The 20,368-nt window shown below is 42.8% G+C and overlaps 1 protein-coding gene across 9 annotated transcripts in view; it reads left to right on the forward strand.

Moving 5' to 3' along the window:
- The window catches only part of tns1b (tensin 1b), a 320,658-nt gene that overhangs the window by 153,427 nt on the left and 146,863 nt on the right, over nucleotides 1–20,368 (forward strand). Inside the window, exon 1 of one of the 9 annotated variants that reach the window (XM_065252291.2) lies at nucleotides 17,481–17,548. The exons of the other annotated variants lie outside the window; for them this stretch is intronic. The gene's annotated coding sequence lies outside the window, so the exon portion shown is untranslated. Of the gene's footprint in view, nucleotides 1–17,480; nucleotides 17,549–20,368 lie in introns of those variants that run through there. 9 annotated transcript variants of the gene reach the window in all.

Consider the following 20,368-nt stretch of genomic DNA (forward strand, 5'->3'; position numbering starts at 1 on the left):
TGGTTGCTAGGGAAAAAATTGGCATCCACTAGTGATTACACTCTGATTCACGAGTCAAACGGTCCAACCCCCGTGTCTCTACGATGTTCTGATGCGGAGATATAAGGCTTTGTTTACTCTGTTGCTAGGGTACTGTATTTGGTTGCTAGGGAAAAAAATGGCATCCCATAATGATTACACTCTGAGTCACGAGTCAAACGGTCCAACCCCCGTGTCTCTACGATGTTCTGATGCGGAGATATAAGGCTTTGTTTACTCTGTTGCTAGGGTACTGTATTTGGTTGCTAGGGAAAAAATTGGCATCCCATAATGATTACACTCCGAGTCACGAGTCAAACGGTCCAACCCCCGTGTCTCTACGATGTTCTGATGCGGAGATATAAGGCTTTGTTTACTCTGTTGCTAGGGTACTGTATTTGGTTGCTAGGGAAAAAATTGGCATCCCATAATGATTACACTCTGAGTCACGAGTCAAACGGTCCAACCCCCGTGTCTCTACGATGTTCTGATGCGGAGATATAAGGCTTTGTTTACTCTGTTGCTAGGGTACTGTATTTGGTTGCTAGGGAAAAAATTGGCATCCCATAATGATTACACTCTGAGTCACGAGTCAAACGGTCCAACCCCCGTGTCTCTACGATGTTCTGATGCGGAGATATAAGGTTTTGTTTACTCTGTTGCTAGGGTACTGTATTTGGTTGCTAGGGAAAAAATTGGCATCCCATAATGATTACACTCCGAGTCACGAGTCAAACGGTCCAACCCCCGTCTCTCTACGATGTTCTGATGCGGAGATATAAGGCTTTGTTTACTCTGTTGCTAGGGTACTGTATTTGGTTGCTAGGGAAAAAATTGGCATCCCATAATGATTACACTCTGAGTCACTAGTCAAACGGTCCAACCCCCGTGTCTCTACGATGTTCTGGTGCGGAGATATAAGGCTTTGTTTACTCTGTTGCTAAGGTACTGTATTTGGTTGCTAGGGGAAAAAATGGCATCCCATAATGATTACACTCTGAGTCATGAGTAAAACGGTCCAACCCCCGTGTCTCTACGATGTTCTGGTGCGGAGATATAAGGCTTTGTTTACTCTGTTGCTAGGGTACTGTATTTGGTTGCTAGGGAAAAAATTGGCATCCCATAATGATTACACTCCGAGTCACAAGTCAAAAGGTCCAACCCCCGTGTCTCTACGATGTTCTGGTGCGGAGATATAAGGCTTTGTTTACTCTGTTGCTAGGGTACTGTATTTGGTTGCTAGGGAAAAAATTGGCATCCCATAATGATTACACTCTGAGTCATGAGTAAAACGGTCCAACCCCCGTGTCTCTACGATGTTCTGATGCGGAGATATAAGGCTTTGTTTACTCTGTTGCTAGGGTACTGTATTTGGTTGCTAGGGAAAAAATTGGCATCCCATAATGATTACACTCTGAGTCATGAGTAAAACGGTCCAACCCCCGTGTCTCTACGATGTTCTGATGCGGAGATATAAGGCTTTGTTTACTCTGTTGCTAAGGTACTGTATTTGGTTGCTAGGGAAAAAAATGGCATCCCATAATGATTACACTCTGAGTCATGAGTAAAACGGTCCAACCCCCGTGTCTCTACGATGTTCTGGTGCGGAGATATAAGGCTTTGTTTACTCTGTTGCTAGGGTACTGTATTTGGTTGCTAGGGAAAAAATTGGCATCCCATAATGATTACACTCCGAGTCACAAGTCAAAAGGTCCAACCCCCGTGTCTCTACGATGTTCTGGTGCGGAGATATAAGGCTTTGTTTACTCTGTTGCTAGGGTACTGTATTTGGTTGCTAGGGAAAAAATTGGCATCCCATAATGATTACACTCCGAGTCACAAGTCAAAAGGTCCAACCCCCGTGTCTCTACGATGTTCTGGTGCGGAGATATAAGGCTTTGTTTACTCTGTTGCTAGGGTACTGTATTTGGTTGCTAGGGAAAAAATTGGCATCCCATAATGATTACACTCTGAGTCATGAGTAAAACGGTCCAACCCCCGTGTCTCTACGACATTGTAAAGCGAAGATATCCCATCTGGAACTTTTTTATTCCCTTATATGGGCATGTTTCCTGCCCCATTATAAGTCAATGGGCATTTTCGGGTGCCTCTTACACCCCAGGGGTACAGCTTACACCCCTATGTGATGTATGTTCTTACAGAGTCTATCACCCTCTTCAAATGTTGTAACCTACATGTTTCTACAAAATCCTCAAGCGGAGCTATGACCCGTCAAAGTTCGGCCCAATGTTAAGTCAATGGGATTTTTCGGGTGGTTTTTCGCCCCCCTTTCGAAAATCCTTCACCCGATCGCTTATAAAAGTCATAGCACACCTCTCCTTAATAATCCGGTCGATTTGAGCCCTCTTTCATGGGACTGTGGCAAACCGTGCGGGACGAGTTACGCGCCGAAAAAGTGTGCAGACATAAGAATAATAAGATATAATAAGTATGAGCAATAATAATAGTGATGCTTTGCATAAATGCAAGCACCACTAACTAGATAGGTACATTTCCTGAAGAAAATGTGAAGTGGTGCTTGCCGTGGCAAATTTCGGGGGACAATATATGATTATACTCCAAGCCAAAAGTAAAACAATTCAACCCACATGTCTCTACGATGTTCTGATGCGGAGATATAAGGCTTTGTTTACTCTGTTGCTAGGGTACTGTATTTGGTTGCTAGGGAAAAAAATTGCATCCACTAGTGATTACCCTCCGAGTCATGAGTCAAACGGTCCATCCCCCGTGTCTCTACGATGTTCTGATGCGGAGATATAAGGCTTTGTTTACTCTGTTGCTAGGGTACTGTATTTGGTTGCTAGGGAAAAAAATGGCATCCACTAGTGATTACCCTCCGAGTCACGAGTCAAACGGTCCAAACCCCATGTCTCTACGATGTTCTGATGCGGAGATATAAGGCTTTGTTTACTCTGTTGCTAGGGTACTGTATTTGGTTGCTAGGGAAAAAAATGGCATCCATTAGTGATTACCCTCCGAGTCATGAGTCAAACGGTCCAACCCCCATGTCTCTACGATGTTCTGATGTGGAGATATAAGGCTTTGTTTACTCTGTTGCTAGGGTACTGTATTTGGTTGCTAGGGGCGTGGCTTGGGAGTGGCCAATGATGTGCCCAGTGATTACACTCCGAGTCACAAGTAAAATGGTCCAACCCCCGTGTCTCTACGATGTTCTGATGCGGAGATATAAGGCTTTGTTTACTCTGTTGCTAGGGTACTGTATTTGGTTGCTAGGGGCGTGGCTTGGGAGTGGCCAATTATGTGCCCAGTGATTACACTCCGAGTCACAAGTAAAACGGTCCAACCCCCGTGTCTCTACGATGTTCTGATGCGGAGATATAAGGCTTTGTTTACTCTGTTGCTAGGGTACTGTATTTGGTTGCTAGGGGCGTGGCTTGGGAGTGGCCAATGATGTGCCCAGTGATTACACTCCGAGTCACAAGTAAAACGGTCCAAACCCCGTGTCTCTACGATGTTCTGATGCGGAGATATAAGGCTTTGTTTATTCGGTTGCTAGGGTGCTCAAATTTGGTTGCTAGGGGCGTGGCTTAGTAAGTCTGTAAGGATCCTGAGAGACTGATTGGATGCCTGAGTAAAATGAGCCCACCCCCATGTCTCTATGACACTGTGGTGCAAAGATATCCATCCGGGCATTTTATAATGGCAGTCTATGGTATAGGTTGCTAGGGTGCCCAAAATGGTTGCTATGGTAACCTTACACCCCATTGTGGGGGACGTCCTGACAGAGTCTAGCACCCTCTTCAAATTTAGTAACCCACATGTTTCTATGAAATCCTGGCTCGGACCTATGACCCGTCAAAATTTTTGCAATGGTAAGTCTATGGGATTTTGCCCCATTGACTTTTCATTGGGGCACTTTTGGGCACCTCTTACACCCCAGGGGTACAACTTACACCCCATTGTGATCCATGTTCTTACAGAGCCTACCACCCTCTTCAAATGTTGTAACCCACATGTTTCTACAAAATCCTCGAGCGGAGCTATGACTCGTCAAAGTTGGGCGCAATGTAAAGTCAATGGGACGTTTTCGGGAGGTTTTTCGCGCCCCTTTCGGAAATCATGCACCCGATCGCTTATAAAAGTCATAGCACACCTCTCCTCAATAATCCGGTCGATTTGAGCCCTAATTTATGGGTCTACGACAAAGCGTGCGGGACGAGTTACGCGCCGAAAAAGTGTCCAGAAAAAGAAGAATAATAACTAGATAGGTACATTTCCTGAAGAAAATGTGAAGTGGTGCTTGCCGTGGCAAAATTCTCGGGACAATATATGATTATACTCCAACCCAAAAGTAAAACGTTCCAACCCACTATCCACTAGTGATTACACTCAGAGTCACGAGTTAAACGGTCCAACCCCCGTGTCTCTACGATGTTCTGATGCGGAGAGATAAGGCTTTGTTTACACTGTTGCTAGGGTACTGTATTTGGTTGCTAGGGAAAAAATTGGCATCCACTGGTGATTACACTCTAAGTCACAAGTCAAACGGTCCAACCCCCGTGTCTCTACGATGTTCTGATGCGGAGATATAAGGGTTTGTTTACACTGTTGCTAGGGTACTGTATTTGGTTGCTAGGGAAAAAATTGGCATCCACTAGTGATTACATGCCGAGTCACGGATAAAACGGTCCAACCCCCGTGTCTCTACGATGTTCTGATGCGAAGATATAAGGCTTTGTTTACACTGTTGCTAGGGTACTGTATTTGGTTGCTAGGGAAAAAATTGGCATCCACTGGTGATTACACTCTAAGTCACAAGTCAAACGGTCCAACCCCTGTGTCTCTACGATGTTCTGATGCGGAGATATAAGGGTTTGTTTACACTGTTGCTAGGGTACTGTATTTGGTTGCTAGGGAAAAAATTGGCATCCACTAGTGATTACATACCGAGTCACGAGTCAAACGGTCCAACCCCCGTGTCTCTACGATGTTCTGATGCAGAGATATAAGGCTTTGTTTACACTGTTGCTAGTGTACTGTATTTGGTTGCTAGGGAAAAAAATTGGCATCCACTAGTGATTACATGCCGAGTCACGAGTAAAACGGTCCAACCCCCGTGTCTCTACGATGTTCTGATGCTGAGTTATAAGGCTTTGTTTACACTGTTGCTAGGGTACTGTATTTGGTTGCTAGGGAAAAAATTGGCATCCACTAGTGATTACATGCCGATTCACGGGTAAAACGGTCCAACCCCCGTGTCTCTACGATGTTCTGATGCGGAGATATAAGGCTTTGTTTACTCTGTTGCTAGGGTACTGTATTTGGTTGCTAGGGAAAAAAATGGCATCCCATAATGATTACACTCTGAGTCACGAGTCAAACGGTCCAACCCCCGTGTCTCTACGATGTTCTGATGCGGAGATATAAGGCTTTGTTTACTCTGTTGCTAGGGTACTGTATTTGGTTGCTAGGGAAAAAAATGGCATCCCATAATGATTACACTCTGAGTCACGAGTCAAACGGTCCAACCCCCGTGTCTCTACGATGTTCTGATGCGGAGATATAAGGCTTTGTTTACTCTGTTGCTAGGGTACTGTATTTGGTTGCTAGGGAAAAAATTGGCATCCCATAATGATTACACTCTGAGTCACGAGTCAAACGGTCCAACCCCCGTGTCTCTACGATGTTCTGATGCGGAGATATAAGGTTTTGTTTACTCTGTTTCTAGGGTACTGTATTTGGTTGCTAGGGAAAAAATTGGCATCCCATAATGATTACACTCTGAGTCACGAGTCAAACGGTCCAACCCCCGTGTCTCTACGATGTTCTGATGCGGAGATATAAGGCTTTGTTTACTCTGTTGCTAGGGTACTGTATTTGGTTGCTAGGGAAAAAATTGGCATCCCATAATGATTACACTCTTGAGTCACGAGTCAAACGGTCCAACCCCCGTGTCTCTACGATGTTCTGATGCGGAGATATAAGGTTTTGTTTACTCTGTTGCTAGGGTACTGTATTTGGTTGCTAGGGAAAAAATTGGCATCCCATAATGATTACACTCCGAGTCAAACGGTCCAACCCCCGTGTCTCTACGATGTTCTGATGCGGAGATATAAGGCTTTGTTTACTCTGTTGCTAGGGTACTGTATTTGGTTGCTAGGGAAAAAATTGGCATCCCATAATGATTACACTCTGAGTCACTAGTCAAACGGTCCAACCCCCGTGTCTCTCCGATGTTCTGGTGCGGAGATATAAGGCTTTGTTTACTCTGTTGCTAGGGAACTGTATTTGGTTACTAGGGAAAAAATTGGCATCCCATAATGATTACACTCTGAGTCATGAGTAAAACGGTCCAACCCCCGTGTCTCTACGATGTTCTGATGCAGAGATATAAGGCTTTGTTTACACTGTTGCTAGTGTACTGTATTTGGTTGCTAGGGAAAAAAATTGCCATCCACTAGTGATTACATGCCGAGTCACGAGTAAAACGGTCCAACCCCCGTGTCTCTACGATGTTCTGATGCTGAGTTATAAGGCTTTGTTTACACTGTTGCTAGGGTACTGTATTTGGTTGCTAGGGAAAAAATTGGCATCCACTAGTGATTACATGCCGATTCACGGGTAAAACGGTCCAACCCCCGTGTCTCTACGATGTTCTGATGCGGAGATATAAGGCTTTGTTTACACTGTTGCTAGGGTACTGTATTTGGTTGCTAGGGAAAAAATTGGCATCCACTAGTGATTACACTCTGATTCACGAGTCAAACGGTCCAACCCCCGTGTCTCTACGATGTTCTGATGCGGAGATATAAGGCTTTGTTTACTCTGTTGCTAGGGTACTGTATTTGGTTGCTAGGGAAAAAAATGGCATCCCATAATGATTACACTCTGAGTCACGAGTCAAACGGTCCAACCCCCGTGTCTCTACGATGTTCTGATGCGGAGATATAAGGCTTTGTTTACTCTGTTGCTAGGGTACTGTATTTGGTTGCTAGGGAAAAAATTGGCATCCCATAATGATTACACTCTGAGTCACGAGTCAAACGGTCCAACCCCCGTGTCTCTACGATGTTCTGATGCGGAGACATAAGGTTTTGTTTACTCTGTTGCTAGGGTACTGTATTTGGTTGCTAGGGAAAAAATTGGCATCCCATAATGATTACACTCTGAGTCACGAGTCAAACGGTCCAACCCCCGTGTCTCTACGATGTTCTGATGCGGAGATATAAGGCTTTGTTTACTCTGTTGCTAGGGTACTGTATTTGGTTGCTAGGGAAAAAATTGGCATCCCATAATGATTACACTCTTGAGTCACGAGTCAAACGGTCCAACCCCCGTGTCTCTACGATGTTCTGATGCGGAGATATAAGGTTTTGTTTACTCTGTTGCTAGGGTACCGTATTTGGTTGCTAGGGAAAAAATTGGCATCCCATAATGATTACACTCCGAGTCAAACGGTCCAACCCCCGTGTCTCTACGATGTTCTGATGCGGAGATATAAGGCTTTGTTTACTCTGTTGCTAGGGTACTGTATTTGGTTGCTAGGGAAAAAATTGGCATCCCATAATGATTACACTCTGAGTCACTAGTCAAACGGTCCAACCCCCGTGTCTCTACGATGTTCTGGTGCGGAGATATAAGGCTTTGTTTACTCTGTTGCTAGGGAACTGTATTTGGTTACTAGGGAAAAAAATGGCATCCCATAATGATTACACTCCGAGTCACAAGTCAAAAGGTCCAACCCCCGTGTCTCTACGATGTTCTGGTGCGGAGATATAAGGCTTTGTTTACTCTGTTGCTAGGGTACTGTATTTGGTTGCTAGGGAAAAAATTGGCATCCCATAATGATTACACTCTGAGTCATGAGTAAAACGGTCCAACCCCCGTGTCTCTACGACATTGTAAAGCGAAGATATCCCATCTGGAACTTTTTTATTCCCTTATATGGGCATGTTTCCTGCCCCATTATAAGTCAATGGGAATTTTCGGGTGCCTCTTACACCCCAGGGGTACAGCTTACACCCCAATGTGATGTATGTTCTTACAGAGTCTATCACCCTCTTCAAATGTTGTAACCTACATGTTTCTACAAAATCCTCAAGCGGAGCTATGACCCGTCAAAGTTCGGCCCAATGTTAAGTCAATGGGATTTTTCGGGTGGTTTTTCGCCCCCCTTTCGAAAATCCTGCACCCGATCGCTTATAAAAGTCATAGCACACCTCTCCTTAATAATCCGGTCGATTTGAGCCCTCTTTCATGGGACTGTGGCAAACCGTGCGGGACGAGTTACGCGCCGAAAAAGTGTGCAGACATAAGAATAATAAGATATAATAAGTATGAGCAATAATAATAGTGATGCTTTGCATGAATGCAAGCACCACTAACTAGATAGGTACATTTCCTGAAGAAAATGTGAAGTGGTGCTTGCCGTGGCAAAATTCTCGGGACAATATATGATTATACTCCAACCCAAAAGTAAAACGTTCCAACCCACTATCCACTAGTGATTACACTCAGAGTCACGAGTTAAACGGTCCAACCCCCGTGTCTCTACGATGTTCTGATGCGGAGATATAAGGCTTTGTTTACACTGTTGCTAGGGTACTGTATTTGGTTGCTAGGGAAAAAATTGGCATCCACTGGTGATTACACTCTAAGTCACAAGTCAAACGGTCCAACCCCCGTGTCTCTACGATGTTGTGATGCGGAGATATAAGGGTTTGTTTACACTGTTGCTAGGGTACTGTATTTGGTTGCTAGGGAAAAAATTGGCATCCACTAGTGATTACATGCCGAGTCACGAGTAAAACGGTCCAACCCCCGTGTCTCTACGATGTTCTGATGCAGAGATATAAGGCTTTGTTTACACTGTTGCTAGGGTACTGTATTTGGTTGCTAGGGAAAAAAATTGGCATCCACTAGTGATTACATGCCGAGTCACGAGTAAAACGGTCCAACCCCCGTGTCTCTACGATGTTCTGATGCTGAGTTATAAGGCTTTGTTTACACTGTTGCTAGGGTACTGCATTTGGTTGCTAGGGAAAAAATTGGCATCCACTAGTGATTACATGCCGAGTCACGGGTAAAACGGTCCAACCCCCGTGTCTCTACGATGTTCTGATGCGGAGATATAAGGCTTTGTTTACACTGTTGCTAGGGTACTGTATTTGGTTGCTAGGGAAAAAATTGGTATCCACTGGTGATTACACTCTAAGTCACAAGTCAAACGGTCCAACCCCCGTGTCTCTACGATGTTCTGATGCGGAGATATAAGGGTTTGTTTACACTGTTGCTAGGGTACTGTATTTGGTTGCTAGGGAAAAAATTGGCATCCACTAGTGATTACATGCCGAGTCACGAGTAAAACGGTCCAACCCCCGTGTCTCTACGATGTTCTGATGCTGAGTTATAAGGCTTTGTTTACACTGTTGCTAGGGTACTGTATTTGGTTGCTAGGGAAAAAATTGGCATCCACTAGTGATTACATGCCGATTCACGGGTAAAACGGTCCAACCCCCGTGTCTCTACGATGTTCTGATGCGGAGATATAAGGCTTTGTTTACACTGTTGCTAGGGTACTGTATTTGGTTGCTAGGGAAAAAATTGGCATCCACTAGTGATTACACTCTGATTCACGAGTCAAACGGTCCAACCCCCGTGTCTCTACGATGTTCTGATGCGGAGATATAAGGCTTTGTTTACTCTGTTGCTAGGGTACTGTATTTGGTTGCTAGGGAAAAAAATGGCATCCCATAATGATTACACTCTGAGTCACGAGTCAAACGGTCCAACCCCCGTGTCTCTACGATGTTCTGATGCGGAGATATAAGGCTTTGTTTACTCTGTTGCTAGGGTACTGTATTTGGTTGCTAGGGAAAAAATTGGCATCCCATAATGATTACACTCCGAGTCACGAGTCAAACGGTCCAACCCCCGTGTCTCTACGATGTTCTGATGCGGAGATATAAGGCTTTGTTTACTCTGTTGCTAGGGTACTGTATTTGGTTGCTAGGGAAAAAATTGGCATCCCATAATGATTACACTCTGAGTCACGAGTCAAACGGTCCAACCCCCGTGTCTCTACGATGTTCTGATGCGGAGATATAAGGCTTTGTTTACTCTGTTGCTAGGGTACTGTATTTGGTTGCTATGGAAAAAATTGGCATCCCATAATGATTACACTCTGAGTCAGGAGTCAAACGGTCCAACCCCCGTGTCTCTACGATGTTCTGATGCGGAGATATAAGGTTTTGTTTACTCTGTTGCTAGGGTACTGTATTTGGTTGCTAGGGAAAAAATTGGCATCCCATAATGATTACACTCCGAGTCACGAGTCAAACGGTCCAACCCCCGTCTCTCTACGATGTTCTGATGCGGAGATATAAGGCTTTGTTTACTCTGTTGCTAGGGTACTGTATTTGGTTGCTAGGGAAAAAATTGGCATCCCATAATGATTACACTCTGAGTCACTAGTCAAACGGTCCAACCCCCGTGTCTCTACGATGTTCTGGTGCGGAGATATAAGGCTTTGTTTACTCTGTTGCTAAGGTACTGTATTTGGTTGCTAGGGGAAAAAATGGCATCCCATAATGATTACACTCTGAGTCATGAGTAAAACGGTCCAACCCCCGTGTCTCTACGATGTTCTGGTGCGGAGATATAAGGCTTTGTTTACTCTGTTGCTAGGGTACTGTATTTGGTTGCTAGGGAAAAAATTGGCATCCCATAATGATTACACTCCGAGTCACAAGTCAAAAGGTCCAACCCCCGTGTCTCTACGATGTTCTGGTGCGGAGATATAAGGCTTTGTTTACTCTGTTGCTAGGGTACTGTATTTGGTTGCTAGGGAAAAAATTGGCATCCCATAATGATTACACTCCGAGTCACAAGTCAAAAGGTCCAACCCCCGTGTCTCTACGATGTTCTGGTGCGGAGATATAAGGCTTTGTTTACTCTGTTGCTAGGGTACTGTATTTGGTTGCTAGGGAAAAAATTGGCATCCCATAATGATTACACTCTGAGTCATGAGTAAAACGGTCCAACCCCCGTGTCTCTACGATGTTCTGATGCGGAGATATAAGGCTTTGTTTACTCTGTTGCTAGGGTACTGTATTTGGTTGCTAGGGAAAAAATTGGCATCCCATAATGATTACACTCTGAGTCATGAGTAAAACGGTCCAACCCCCGTGTCTCTACGATGTTCTGATGCGGAGATATAAGGCTTTGTTTACTCTGTTGCTAAGGTACTGTATTTGGTTGCTAGGGAAAAAAATGGCATCCCATAATGATTACACTCTGAGTCATGAGTAAAACGGTCCAACCCCCGTGTCTCTACGATGTTCTGGTGCGGAGATATAAGGCTTTGTTTACTCTGTTGCTAGGGTACTGTATTTGGTTGCTAGGGAAAAAATTGGCATCCCATAATGATTACACTCCGAGTCACAAGTCAAAAGGTCCAACCCCCGTGTCTCTACGATGTTCTGGTGCGGAGATATAAGGCTTTGTTTACTCTGTTGCTAGGGTACTGTATTTGGTTGCTAGGGAAAAAATTGGCATCCCATAATGATTACACTCCGAGTCACAAGTCAAAAGGTCCAACCCCCGTGTCTCTACGATGTTCTGGTGCGGAGATATAAGGCTTTGTTTACTCTGTTGCTAGGGTACTGTATTTGGTTGCTAGGGAAAAAATTGGCATCCCATAATGATTACACTCTGAGTCATGAGTAAAACGGTCCAACCCCCGTGTCTCTACGACATTGTAAAGCGAAGATATCCCATCTGGAACTTTTTTATTCCCTTATATGGGCATGTTTCCTGCCCCATTATAAGTCAATGGGCATTTTCGGGTGCCTCTTACACCCCAGGGGTACAGCTTACACCCCTATGTGATGTATGTTCTTACAGAGTCTATCACCCTCTTCAAATGTTGTAACCTACATGTTTCTACAAAATCCTCAAGCGGAGCTATGACCCGTCAAAGTTCGGCCCAATGTTAAGTCAATGGGATTTTTCGGGTGGTTTTTCGCCCCCCTTTCGAAAATCCTTCACCCGATCGCTTATAAAAGTCATAGCACACCTCTCCTTAATAATCCGGTCGATTTGAGCCCTCTTTCATGGGACTGTGGCAAACCGTGCGGGACGAGTTACGCGCCGAAAAAGTGTGCAGACATAAGAATAATAAGATATAATAAGTATGAGCAATAATAATAGTGATGCTTTGCATAAATGCAAGCACCACTAACTAGATAGGTACATTTCCTGAAGAAAATGTGAAGTGGTGCTTGCCGTGGCAAAATTCTCGGGACAATATATGATTATACTCCAACCCAAAAGTAAAACGTTCCAACCCACTATCCACTAGTGATTACACTCAGAGTCACGAGTTAAACGGTCCAACCCCCGTGTCTCTACGATGTTCTGATGCGGAGATATAAGGCTTTGTTTACACTGTTGCTAGGGTACTGTATTTGGTTGCTAGGGAAAAAATTGGCATCCACTGGTGATTACACTCTAAGTCACAAGTCAAACGGTCCAACCCCCGTGTCTCTACGATGTTCTGATGCGGAGATATAAGGGTTTGTTTACACTGTTGCTAGGGTACTGTATTTGGTTGCTAGGGAAAAAATTGGCATCCACTAGTGATTACATGCCGAGTCACGAGTAAAACGGTCCAACCCCCGTGTCTCTACGATGTTCTGATGCAGAGATATAAGGCTTTGTTTACACTGTTGCTAGGGTACTGTATTTGGTTGCTAGGGAAAAAAATTGGCATCCACTAGTGATTACATGCCGAGTCACGAGTAAAACGGTCCAACCCCCGTGTCTCTACGATGTTCTGATGCTGAGTTATAAGGCTTTGTTTACACTGTTGCTAGGGTACTGCATTTGGTTGCTAGGGAAAAAATTGGCATCCACTAGTGATTACATGCCGAGTCACGGGTAAAACGGTCCAACCCCCGTGTCTCTACGATGTTCTGATGCGGAGATATAAGGCTTTGTTTACACTGTTGCTAGGGTACTGTATTTGGTTGCTAGGGAAAAAATTGGTATCCACTGGTGATTACACTCTAAGTCACAAGTCAAACGGTCCAACCCCCGTGTCTCTACGATGTTCTGATGCGGAGATATAAGGGTTTGTTTACACTGTTGCTAGGGTACTGTATTTGGTTGCTAGGGAAAAAATTGGCATCCACTAGTGATTACATGCCGAGTCACGAGTAAAACGGTCCAACCCCCGTGTCTCTACGATGTTCTGATGCTGAGTTATAAGGCTTTGTTTACACTGTTGCTAGGGTACTGTATTTGGTTGCTAGGGAAAAAATTGGCATCCACTAGTGATTACATGCCGATTCACGGGTAAAACGGTCCAACCCCCGTGTCTCTACGATGTTCTGATGCGGAGATATAAGGCTTTGTTTACACTGTTGCTAGGGTACTGTATTTGGTTGCTAGGGAAAAAATTGGCATCCACTAGTGATTACACTCTGATTCACGAGTCAAACGGTCCAACCCCCGTGTCTCTACGATGTTCTGATGCGGAGATATAAGGCTTTGTTTACTCTGTTGCTAGGGTACTGTATTTGGTTGCTAGGGAAAAAAATGGCATCCCATAATGATTACACTCTGAGTCACGAGTCAAACGGTCCAACCCCCGTGTCTCTACGATGTTCTGATGCGGAGATATAAGGCTTTGTTTACTCTGTTGCTAGGGTACTGTATTTGGTTGCTAGGGAAAAAATTGGCATCCCATAATGATTACACTCCGAGTCACGAGTCAAACGGTCCAACCCCCGTGTCTCTACGATGTTCTGATGCGGAGATATAAGGCTTTGTTTACTCTGTTGCTAGGGTACTGTATTTGGTTGCTAGGGAAAAAATTGGCATCCCATAATGATTACACTCTGAGTCACGAGTCAAACGGTCCAACCCCCGTGTCTCTACGATGTTCTGATGCGGAGATATAAGGCTTTGTTTACTCTGTTGCTAGGGTACTGTATTTGGTTGCTAGGGAAAAAATTGGCATCCCATAATGATTACACTCTGAGTCACGAGTCAAACGGTCCAACCCCCGTGTCTCTACGATGTTCTGATGCGGAGATATAAGGTTTTGTTTACTCTGTTGCTAGGGTACTGTATTTGGTTGCTAGGGAAAAATTGGCATCCCATAATGATTACACTCCGAGTCACGAGTCAAACGGTCCAACCCCCGTCTCTCTACGATGTTCTGATGCGGAGATATAAGGCTTTGTTTACTCTGTTGCTAGGGTACTGTATTTGGTTGCTAGGGAAAAAATTGGCATCCCATAATGATTACACTCTGAGTCACTAGTCAAACGGTCCAACCCCCGTGTCTCTACGATGTTCTGGTGCGGAGATATAAGGCTTTGTTTACTCTGTTGCTAAGGTACTGTATTTGGTTGCTAGGGGAAAAAATGGCATCCCATAATGATTACACTCTGAGTCATGAGTAAAACGGTCCAACCCCCGTGTCTCTACGATGTTCTGGTGCGGAGATATAAGGCTTTGTTTACTCTGTTGCTAGGGTACTGTATTTGGTTGCTAGGGAAAAAATTGGCATCCCATAATGATTACACTCCGAGTCACAAGTCAAAAGGTCCAACCCCCGTGTCTCTACGATGTTCTGGTGCGGAGATATAAGGCTTTGTTTACTCTGTTGCTAGGGTACTGTATTTGGTTGCTAGGGAAAAAATTGGCATCCCATAATGATTACACTCCGAGTCACAAGTCAAAAGGTCCAACCCCCGTGTCTCTACGATGTTCTGGTGCGGAGATATAAGGCTTTGTTTACTCTGTTGCTAGGGTACTGTATTTGGTTGCTAGGGAAAAAATTGGCATCCCATAATGATTACACTCTGAGTCATGAGTAAAACGGTCCAACCCCCGTGTCTCTACGATGTTCTGATGCGGAGATATAAGGCTTTGTTTACTCTGTTGCTAGGGTACTGTATTTGGTTGCTAGGGAAAAAATTGGCATCCCATAATGATTACACTCTGAGTCATGAGTAAAACGGTCCAACCCCCGTGTCTCTACGATGTTCTGATGCGGAGATATAAGGCTTTGTTTACTCTGTTGCTAAGGTACTGTATTTGGTTGCTAGGGAAAAAAATGGCATCCCATAATGATTACACTCTGAGTCATGAGTAAAACGGTCCAACCCCCGTGTCTCTACGATGTTCTGGTGCGGAGATATAAGGCTTTGTTTACTCTGTTGCTAGGGTACTGTATTTGGTTGCTAGGGAAAAAATTGGCATCCCATAATGATTACACTCCGAGTCACAAGTCAAAAGGTCCAACCCCCGTGTCTCTACGATGTTCTGGTGCGGAGATATAAGGCTTTGTTTACTCTGTTGCTAGGGTACTGTATTTGGTTGCTAGGGAAAAAATTGGCATCCCATAATGATTACACTCCGAGTCACAAGTCAAAAGGTCCAACCCCCGTGTCTCTACGATGTTCTGGTGCGGAGATATAAGGCTTTGTTTACTCTGTTGCTAGGGTACTGTATTTGGTTGCTAGGGAAAAAATTGGCATCCCATAATGATTACACTCTGAGTCATGAGTAAAACGGTCCAACCCCCGTGTCTCTACGACATTGTAAAGCGAAGATATCCCATCTGGAACTTTTTTATTCCCTTATATGGGCATGTTTCCTGCCCCATTATAAGTCAATGGGCATTTTCGGGTGCCTCTTACACCCCAGGGGTACAGCTTACACCCCTATGTGATGTATGTTCTTACAGAGTCTATCACCCTCTTCAAATGTTGTAACCTACATGTTTCTACAAAATCCTCAAGCGGAGCTATGACCCGTCAAAGTTCGGCCCAATGTTAAGTCAATGGGATTTTTCGGGTGGTTTTTCGCCCCCCTTTCGAAAATCCTTCACCCGATCGCTTATAAAAGTCATAGCACACCTCTCCTTAATAATCCGGTCGATTTGAGCCCTCTTTCATGGGACTGTGGCAAACCGTGCGGGACGAGTTACGCGCCGAAAAAGTGTGCAGACATAAGAATAATAAGATATAATAAGTATGAGCAATAATAATAGTGATGCTTTGCATAAATGCAAGCACCACTAATAATAATAATAAAAAGCCCAGTAAGAACAGTACAGCGCATTTTCAATGCACTGTAATAAATAGACAATGCTCTCATTTTCTCCTTTAAATTTTATAAGTTTTACAGGGTATGTGCGATAAACAATCTTAAATGATACCTCCCTAATTGTATTGGTGATACAAAAACTTCTGGAGATTTTAAAGGTCTCATTCAGTTGACATCTTGAAATTGTGATCTTCAAAAATCAATGGATGAAGGAACAGTGGAAATTTGACAAATTGTTCTAAGAAAATTATAAAATGTTTTAGCTTTTAAAGTACACATCCAGTTTAAGACAAAGATCAAAGTTAACATACACTACTTTTAAGCTATATTTGTATGTGTTCCCTGCGAATCAAAACCCACAACCTTTGAGTTTCTAACACAATGCTCTACCAACTGAGCTACAGTACAGCACAAAAACATATTCTGTATTAGACCCGTTAATGTTATCTCTACTTTTTATAATAAGAAACTATAGAATAACAACAAAGCGAACTATATGCATTTTAAATGTAAGTAAATAAATAAATTAATTAATTAATTATTTTAAATGTAATAGTTTAGTATCTTTAGTGTTGTCACCCTTCTGTAAATTTTTATTTTATTTTATTAACCATCTTCTTGAGGTCTGTAAACTCTTCTGAAGGAGTTCCCATCTATTCTGGGCTCTTATTGGTTGATTTTTCTTCATTATTTATTCAAAATCATTTATGTCAAAAACAGAAAAAAAATCACATTTTAGTTTTATAATGAAATAAATGTGTTGGCACTGTTAACTTTTGACGGAAGCTTAACATTTTTTCAACTTATTAGTTATTCTTCAAAAGTGCTTTTTTATGAAATTGTGGTCAGTTTGATATCATTCCAGTCAAAGCTAAAGGCAGTTAATCCCTATTTTTTACATATCATTTTACATTTATTCATTTATATATTTGTTTAGTATTTGGGTTCCCTATTGATTGACCCCATAACCCTTTGCACTGCTTATGCAATCCTACCAACTGAGAGTTCCTTTTTATAGGTAAGTAGTGCTTGAGTATTTGAGCCAGGCAAAAGACAACTTGTCAAAATGTACATAAGTGCGTGTTTGATGAGAGAGAGAGAGCGAGAGCGAGAGAGAGAGAGAGAGAGAGAGAGAGAGAGAGAGAGAGAGAGAGAGAGAGAGAGAGAGAGAGAGAGAGAGAGAGAGAGAGAGAGAGAGAGAGAGAGAGAGAGAGAGAGAGAGAGAGAGCAGCTGTGGCAATGAGAACAGGGAATGCTTATAAAGTTTGTAGTCTGATTGAGGTGTGGTTGGCAGGATGTATGTCACTTCACCTCCTGTAGGCACACTTTCCTTCTCATAAGATTTTACAGCCTGGTTGCAGCTGTGGTTTAGTGCTAAAATACACTGTGAGGACTGCAAAGCCTTAGCATCATTTACCAGGACCAGGTAAGAGTAAAACGGTTAAAAGTTTGATACTTATGCATGCTTTGTTATCTACATTGCTCAAGTTTTAATGATTGCAACAATTAGAAAAAGTTTCCTGTGGAATTCAATGTTGGCATCATTATTTTAACACAGGGTGGCATGATCAAAATCTTACAAAAGATTGATTAAATCTTGGTATAACTGTATTAGTAGGATATTTTTAAAGATTTGTTTCTTTTTGGGGGGGTTATACAGTTGCCATTTTAAATGTGCATGTTTGGGATAACTTATAGTTTGCATATTAATAGTTTGATTATTTTCTCGTTGTATTTGAAGCTCAATGGAATGCACACCAAAACATATGAAATAACTCTGACATCAGGGTAAAAATAGTTTAACACATGATGTAATCCTGTTTAATAGCCAAAATACTCACATGTACCAACGTTGCTAAACAACTAAACTATGTTGTGCCTAACAGCGCACCTTAATAACAAGTTATGTCTCATCTGGACTTGTTTGGTACACGTCCCGCAATGTATTTTTGTATTAATCCAAGCGTTTTGTCACTCACATGTGTAAATAACATACACTAAAGCCCACTAATAGCAATGCAAATATATTAAATGGGCTGGCAAATTATTTACCTGTCGACATATTTCTAACATTGCACAGTATATAGCGTCACACTGCCCAGCCCTGCTATCTTTAGTTTTAACCCGACGGCTTAAGCATGAGTATTTTGTAGTTCTACTTTTATCCAGCGAGTCTGTGGTTACGCAAAACGCGGGCAAGTGTCAAGGCTCATTTGGAAACGGTCTTGCAGCGAACGCTACCTTAGAAGTGGCTGACTGTTCCCTTTGTCAGCTTTTGAGGTCGGGAGGACTGTTTATTGCAGGTCAGTCCATTTCTTGATGGGGAGCTTTCGCAAGCCCAGAAGAGCGCTGGTGTCTCACGCTCTAACCCTTGGCTGTCTCTTTCAGGATCATTTCATATCCAATGATCTGTCTCCTTTTCTGGAGACAAACTTCAGACAGGAATAGTTTGCCATTAAAGGTGATTTATATCTAACATGAAACGGAGAAGTTTTGTCTTTGAGGAACATGACTAAAGTGGTTAAATTGTCCTGTGGGGTGTAGGGTTATTCAACCACAACCATCCCCTACTTTTGGAAAATAATCACTGTGTTTTAAAGAGATTTATTTTGCTTGACTTCCTTGTAGATGACATTTAGTTTCTAACATGTTTTGAAGCGAATGTAAACATCAGTGTAAAATCTGATGTGTGGATGGCTGCCGTGTGGTTCTTGACTTGTTCTGAGTGATTTTTAGCATGCAGGTTATTATGCGGTTGTTAGGTGGTTTTGCTTTTGGTGGCATTGCTATAGTAGGTTGTTGGGTGTCCTGGTGGTTGCTTACTGGCTCATGTCGGTTAAATTTAGTAAGTTAAGATTTTTTTCTAATTGCAAACATTTAATAAAAAGTTATTAAAAGGATTGTCTTATTTTCCCCATGGTGACGTATATCCAAGTGAGTTATTTGTAAAAAAAACCACAATTTTCCAAAACAAAATACAGTTTTTAATTTTAATTTCATTTCAACTTTAAAAATGCCTGCAGATGAGCGTTTATTGGATGCTGAGACTTCTTCATCTTTACTGGATGCCAAAATGTTCTACTTTGAAAAAATACTTTGGGCTCGTCAGTGTCACATCCAATAATGGGGGCGGGGCAAATACCACACCAACCAGATGGCACATTGTACAAAGACTGATAAACAAAACAGAAAAATAGCAACCTAAGCGCTCAGCTGAAGAAATGCTTGTATGTGCCCATTGTTGGTGTTTTTACTCTTTCCCCGCCATTGAAGAGTTAACTCGTCAATTAAACGAAAACGCTTCCCTGCCAATGACGAGTTTTTCCCGCAATCCGTATTTCTGCTTTTATCCACCAGATGACGGTCTGACCCAACTTATACAAACCGAAAGCAACCCCTCACGTCAAACATTTCAAACTCAGTGTACGTTTTGAGGATCGCTCTGAATCAGATTTCTATCAGAAGTTTTTCACAAAAATGCAATCATCTCGGCTTTTTGCTCAAAATTGTGTATTTTGAAGAAACCTACCCATATTTGAGAGCGCTTAGGTTGCTAAGAGAACAAATGAAGATAGAATGAAACAGTTTTTTTTTAAAGCAAAGGGTCTGTTCTTTCATTTGATATATTGTATGTCTATATATTTAAAGAAGAAAAGTTTCTGGAAGGCATTAAACCTAAATCATAAAAAAAATGCTGGTGTTGGCTGGCAACTTTTTTTTAAAACGCTGGAGCGCCTGGTTATTTAAAGGGATAGTTCGGCCAAAAACGATATTAAACCCATGATTTACTCACCCCCAAGCTGTCCAAGTTGCATATGTCCATTGTTTTTCAGACAAACACATTTTCGGATATTTTAGAAAATGTTTTAGATCTTTCAGTTGAATAAATGTAATGTTACGGGGTCCAGCCATAGTCCACGACCTTCAAGTCCAAAAAAAGTGCGTCCATCCTTCACAAATTAAACGGCTCCAGGATGATAAACAAAGGTCTTCTGAGGGTAATCCGTGCGGTGTTGTTGTAGAAATATCCATATTTAAAACTTTATTTACGTAATTAACTACCTTCCGGTAGTGCCGCCATCTTAGACTCAGGAGAGAGTATTAGCGTAGTGTACGCACTTTTCTTAGTGACGTATGACAAATTCGGAGGGCGGGGGCACAGAGCAGCAGCAGAGAAACCTCCATACACTGCGTAAGCACTCATCCTGAATGCGGACGTGACTAAGATGGCGGCGCTACCGGAAGG

The sequence above is a fragment of the Paramisgurnus dabryanus genome, chromosome 15, assembly GCF_030506205.2.
Source record: "Paramisgurnus dabryanus chromosome 15, PD_genome_1.1, whole genome shotgun sequence".
NCBI classification, from domain to species: domain Eukaryota; kingdom Metazoa; phylum Chordata; class Actinopteri; order Cypriniformes; family Cobitidae; genus Paramisgurnus; species Paramisgurnus dabryanus.